We start from the raw sequence: 6,303 nt of genomic DNA on the forward strand, positions 1-6,303 counted from the left end.
CCCCCATCTCTTGCCTAGGCCCCAGCCGGCCACCTGCCCAAGCTTCTGATGCTGCAGCCACCTGCTCTCTGGAACTCCTGACTGCCCAATCATGGACTATCGACTGGGCATTGGCTGCCGCCCATCAGATCACCCGACACCATGGTCGCTGTCCCTCATCTTGGCACCAGCCACCCTCCCAACAAAATTGTAAACTTCATACACTTAAATGGGAAGAACCACCAACAGTTGAAAATATTTATTGAAGGAATGGAGCTTGAAGATATGCCCAGTAATGTCTCTTTCTACAGCAACATGAGATGGCTGTCAACCAGTTATGCCTTGAGTAGGCAAGTTTGTCCATCCGTGTCATAAATGTTAAATAAAAGGGTGCTAAGGAGTCCGGTAGAACAGAGGGATCTGGGAATGCAGATACATAATTCCCAGAAAGAGGGGTCACAGATAGATATGGTCAGAAAAAGAGCTTTTGGCACATTAGCCTTCATAAATCAAAGTATTGTGAATAGGAGGTTGTGAAATTATATAAGACATCAGTGAGGCCAAATTTTGAGTATTGTGTGCAGTTTTGGTCACTTAACTACAGGAAAGATATCAATATGACTGAAAGAGTGCAGAGAAGATATACTTGAAAGTTGTCAGGACTTAAGGATCTGAGCTTCAGGGAAAAGTTAAACAGATTAGGACTTTATTGCTTGGAGCATAGAAGGGAGATTTTAATCGCAGTATATAAAACTTCAAGGGATTTTAATAGAGTGAATGCAAGTGACCTAAAGTAAGCAAGACTTGATAAATCCCCAGAGCCTGATGATATACCCTCGGCCCTTGATGGGAGTGAGTGATCATTGATATAGATGACTAACAACCACTGATCTCATGCTGAACCATGAGCCACACCACTTGTCACAGGCCTCCAGTTCACTACCACTCTCTGGCTCCTCGCATAAAGCCCTGAAGATTTATTTTGCAATGTCCTTAGCCACAGGTGAGGTGCTGGAGGGTAGCTCTTGTTCTTTTGTGGTTTTTCAAAGGCTCCAAAAATAACCCAGGAAATCATTTCCACTGAGGTTAGGTAAGATACAAACCGGAGGACAAGAGATAGGGTGAAAGGGGAGTTTAAAGAGAACATTCAGGGAAGCTTCTTCACAGAGAGTAGTGAAATCGAGCTGCCAGATGAAGGGGTGAATGCGGGTTCAATTTCAACATTCACAAAGGACTTGGACAGGTAAATGGATGTGGGAGTGACATGGAGGGGTGTGAACTGGGTGTAGGTAATGGGACTAGGCAGAATAATTGGTTGGCACAGGCTAGAAGGGCCGAAGAGCCTATTTTTGTGCTGTAATTTTCTTTGGTTCTACCCATGTATGCTTCACAAGTTCCTCCAGCAATTCCTTTGTCTACAATAAAAACAATGTGCACATGGAGCTATATCTCTAATTTGGAATTTTATATAGATTGAGAAAAGGTTCGGGAGGTCAGACACATAATGGGTCCAGTTACAGCAGACCCAGATATTCGGAAATCAAAAAAAACTGGATTGGTCTGTCTGCAGCTGTGGAAATAGAATCAAGATGAAAGAACAAAGAACAAATGAAAGAACATCAAACTAAAAAAACAAATGCAGCCTCGCCTGTTGAGTATTTCAGGTCTTCAGGTTTCTGTTCTGTTGGACTTTGGAACCAGCAAGAGTGCTTGGCGTGACAATGCCATGAAATCCTGAATAGAAGTAGTTCAAAAATCTGCAATTCTTATTGAAAATCATAAATGAACTGTTATATGAATCACCAAAACAGAAGGTGCAATGCTCAATTTAGCTTACCTGAGGAACCCCTGTGAACTCTGACCCCACAGACCCATCTGACAGCTGAGTGCCATTAATGGAAACCTGTAAAACAAAACAAAAATCACATACATTAAAAAACAAAGCACAAGAAATCTCCACAAGAGGTGGAGATGCTAAAGAGCAAATTAATTTCCTGGCTATTTGTGCCTACATTAAACTTCTGGGCAACCCAACTGCTCCCCTTAGCTCTAATTCCAACCCTGCTCTGCTTTAAACTGCTCATTTTCCCCAATGGCCTCTGTCTTAATCACTCACAACTAAATACTTTTCTTCATTTTATGAAATTAAACCTTCATTATTGACTGACCTCTACCTTGCAGGGGCCGGAAAGCAGCTCTCTGATACCTCTACTTTTCTATCCTTGAACATGATCCACCAACTAATTCTTGGCCTCTGATATCACAGATCTAATCACTTCAGGAGATCTCCCCTCCACAGTCACCAACCTAATAGTAACTGAATCCCACAATCCCTGCAATCTCTTACCCACTGTCCACAAAATGTCTTGGCAGACCCATCGTTTCTACCTGCTCTTGCCCCAGTGAACTTTGACTATCCTGTCTCCCCCTCATCTAATCCTTTCCCACCTTCATCCAGGACAGCTGGCATGCCATCCATCACTTTGACAAGTTCAAACTCCTCGTGCTCCTCCACCACCCCCCCCCCAAGTTTCATCCTCATTATTGATAGCCAGCCTTTAGACTCCATCTCCCATCAGGAAGGTCCTAAACCCCTCCACTTCTTTGACCAAAGGTCCAACCAATTCCCCTCCACCTGGTAGAACTTGCTCTTACCATAAACCTCTCTGCCTTCCTACATATCAAACACGTAGCCAAGGGCTGACATGTGGGGTCAAAGCTACATTTGTCTTTTCAATAGCTACGAGAAAAGAAGCCATTGTTCTAAACATTCCCTAGCACCTTAACCCAACTTTCTCCATTACATCAATGACTGCAACAGTGCTGCCTCCTGCACCTGCTTGGCCTTTGCTACCAATTTCCACCCCACTTTCACATGCACCTGGACCATTTTTGACACCTCTTTCCCTTTTCTGAATCTGTCCCTCCCATCTCAGGAGAGAAATTCATTCTGATATTTACTATAAACCCAGTTACCCACACTCTATCTCTTTCCACACCTTTTCAAAGGCTTTCCTTTCTCCTAGTTTCTTGGTCTCCATTGGATTGGATCTCAAGATGAGGCCATTTATTTCTGGACATCTGGCATTAGTTTGACCGACAGTGTTTGAAACAGACATTGTGGGCCAAATGGCCAGATCTTGTGCTGTACTGTTCTGTTTTCTACATAGTGCAATGGATTGCATCAAGATCTAACCAGCATTTCACACGTGGCCGAATAAGTGGCAACTAATATGCTTGGCACAGAGATGACCATCTCCAACAAGAGTGGCATTCAATAATAATGCTAGCAATGAGATGACCATCAGCAAACTCAACTAGATTAGTCCCACTGGGCGCCAAAGCAACATTGCAATTGGTTTCATGGTCTCACAAATCCAGTCATCCATATTCCACTCTGACCCCGAGCATTGCGTTTGCTTACATATTCTCGATGTGATCACATGGATTCTCGGAGTCAGTTAGATAACACGATTGCTTTAAATTATCCCCGTCTCAGGCACCTTAAAAGGCAGATGTGACAGAAGATGTGGAAGAAAAATAGGTGTAGACATGGCAGACTAATGGGGCCTGTTGCCTGGTGGCATGATGTTGTGCTAATTGGGATGATGGGATTGCTCCAAGAATGGCTTCCTCCTATGTTATAAGTGAAAAGTAAATACAAGAGGTCAGCGAATGGATATCCTGCAATTAACAACACGCTTTTGACACCCCAACACCACAATGCACAGGGTTGGTGTGGGATGGAATGCACTTCGCTTGCCTGCTTTAGTGCAGCTTCAACATCTCCCAAGAAGCTCAGCACTATCCAGCAACCACCCCAATTCATTCCCTCCACCCCCAACACAATAGCTACAAAAGGAACTGCAGAAAATTGCCTGGGCCACTCCAAGACTTCACAAACCCGCAGCGTCTAATATCAAGGATAAAGGAGACAGGTGCACCATCAACATATTCCCCATCGGGTCACACAACAAATCACATCATCAGTCCTGGTTTCAGAGACCGCCTTATTCTGAGCAACAAACGTACAAAATTAGCAGCACAAGTCAAATAATTTGCAAAGAAATAACGAGCTAAATAATACATTGTCATTAACAGATCTTCTGAAAACGGTTTATTCCACCAGAGCAATTCTGAGCTTCCAATTGCCTGTCACTTCAATTCTCTGTCCACTCCCACTCTAACCGATCTCCACTGTTCTAACAAAGCCCAAGTTGAGCTGAAGGATCAGCTGCTTATCTCCCTCCTGCGCACATTTGCAGTCCTGTCAGGCACAAAATATCGAATGTTCCCTAACTCACTTTTTCTGTTTTAAGGCCAGTTTTGCTGCAAATCATCCACCTGTAATATTTGCTCCCATTTTTTCCTCTCTCAACTGATCTGTTGGGCATTTCCTACAGTTCACTGCTTTCACCAGTCTAATTTCCGTCCATAATTGTCCCCTAGCCCAGCTTTGGCTATGACCCCCTTAGGACGCTGCTCTAGGTTTCTGGGCCCCCTTCCCAGTGAAGCAGTCAAGTTTAGATGGCTTCTTTCTCTCCTACCCTCTACATAAAAAACAAAAGACATTTAATGGTTTCAGTCCGTGCCCCCGCCCCAAACAAATCTGTTATTGCCCCCAAGGAAGCTGTGTCAAGAATGGCAGCTCTAAACTATCAAACACATAACTTCATCAATAGCTCATGACCAAACCAATCTTGTTGCATCCATTATAGATATTTTATCGTATCCATCCTCTCTATACCGATGAGTCTTTTGCATGAAATGTGGAATGGTTTTCACAGATAGAGTGTTTTATTTTTCATTGATTGATCTTCACACAACTTGATCACAATGGGATAGCCTTTCAAGTGAACTTGAAGTAAATTGGGAGTGTCAAGGAAGAGAATGGCACAGAGAGTGGGGAGAAGACATTGGAGTACTTGAAGGCACAGGCAAGGATGGAGAAAGCAATGGAAAAACAAGAAAAATCTGCCAAAGTGTGAGATGCACAGTCTCCCTGACAGAGGGAGGGAGGCATTTGGAAATTTAAAAAAACAAAATCCATGAAACACTCAGTTAGTTAGGTTGCAATCGTGATGAAACAGAAACGAGAATTAATGTTTCAGCTTGATAACATTACTGACCAAGCTTATTCGCTGAGCATTTCTGGAATGTTCCTTTTCTACCCAAAAGTTCCAGAATCTGCAGCATTTCTCTTTTGGCCTTGAGTTAAATTAGGCAGGAGGATGTGCGAGTTCCCCATGCAGAGGGCCCCGTTAACTGATGTATGATGCTCTGGATTGTATTTTAGCATGTTGCACTTGCTGTATATAAATACCATTATCAAAATGCAGACCAGGTGTTAAGAGAGTTCCTGTCTGTTTTCAAAGCCTTGACTTTTCCAGAACATTTCGGTTTGAATGTAGAGCGAGAATGCAATTTTTCAATCATGTATAGAGACCGCAGAGCCCACCTCACTGACAAAAGGCAAAGGAGGAAAAACCCAACACCCAACCCCAACCAACCAATTTTCCCCTGCAACCGCTGCAACCGTGTCTGCCTGTCCCGCATCGGACTTGTCAGCCACAAACGAGCCTGCAGCTGACGTGGACATTTACCCCCTCCATAAATCTTCGTCCGCGAAGCCAAGCCAAAGAAAGATAGCATTTATTGCATTCAACAACAACAAAAATTAAGAGCAGAAGAGGTATTGAACAAGCACAATATTCAGCCCCTCAGGTTTTTCCACCATCTAAGATTTATTGTCAGAGTACATACACGACATCACGCAACCCTGAGATTTTTTTTCCCTGTGGGCACAGAATTACCACTAATTCTATAAAAAAAATAAACTGGCACAGCGTAAATGAATAAACAAACTGTAAACAGTTAACAAATGTGAACAAACTGTGCAACACAGAGAGAACAAACAAATAAGATGAAATGAACAAGTAAGAGTCCTTAAATAAGACCCTGATTGAGTTTGTTGTTGAGTCTGATGGTGGATGGGGGGGGAGCAGCTGTTCCTGAACCTAGTGGGGCGAGTCTTGTGGCACCTGGACCTCTTTCCTGATGGCAGCAGCGAGAAGAGAGCGTGCGCTGGGTGGTGAGGATCCTTGATGATTGCTGCTGCTCTCCGATGGCAGCGTTCCCCGCAGGCATACTCGATAGTGGGGAGGTTTTGCCTGTGACGTCCTGGGCTGCCCCTACTACCTTTTGAAGGGCTTTACACTTTTAGGGGTATTGGTGTTCCCATACCACTTCTCGCTCAACATTTTCTTCTTCCCACATCACCTGATCTGTTAATCTCCAGAAATAGGAGCATAATGATAGGAAAGA

General features: G+C 43.7%; 1 protein-coding gene across 1 annotated transcript in view; it reads right to left on the reverse strand.

The window, feature by feature from the left end:
• fam193a (family with sequence similarity 193 member A) overlaps nucleotides 1–1,895 on the reverse strand; it is a 120,247-nt gene extending 118,352 nt beyond the window's left edge. Inside the window, exon 1 of the mRNA XM_069942166.1 lies at nucleotides 1,817–1,895. The gene's annotated coding sequence lies outside the window, so the exon portion shown is untranslated. The remainder of the gene's footprint in view (nucleotides 1–1,816) is intronic.
• Between the last annotated feature and the right edge of the window lie 4,408 nt (nucleotides 1,896–6,303).

Source organism: Narcine bancroftii, chromosome 1 (genome assembly GCF_036971445.1).
Source record: "Narcine bancroftii isolate sNarBan1 chromosome 1, sNarBan1.hap1, whole genome shotgun sequence".
NCBI lineage: Eukaryota > Metazoa > Chordata > Chondrichthyes > Torpediniformes > Narcinidae > Narcine > Narcine bancroftii.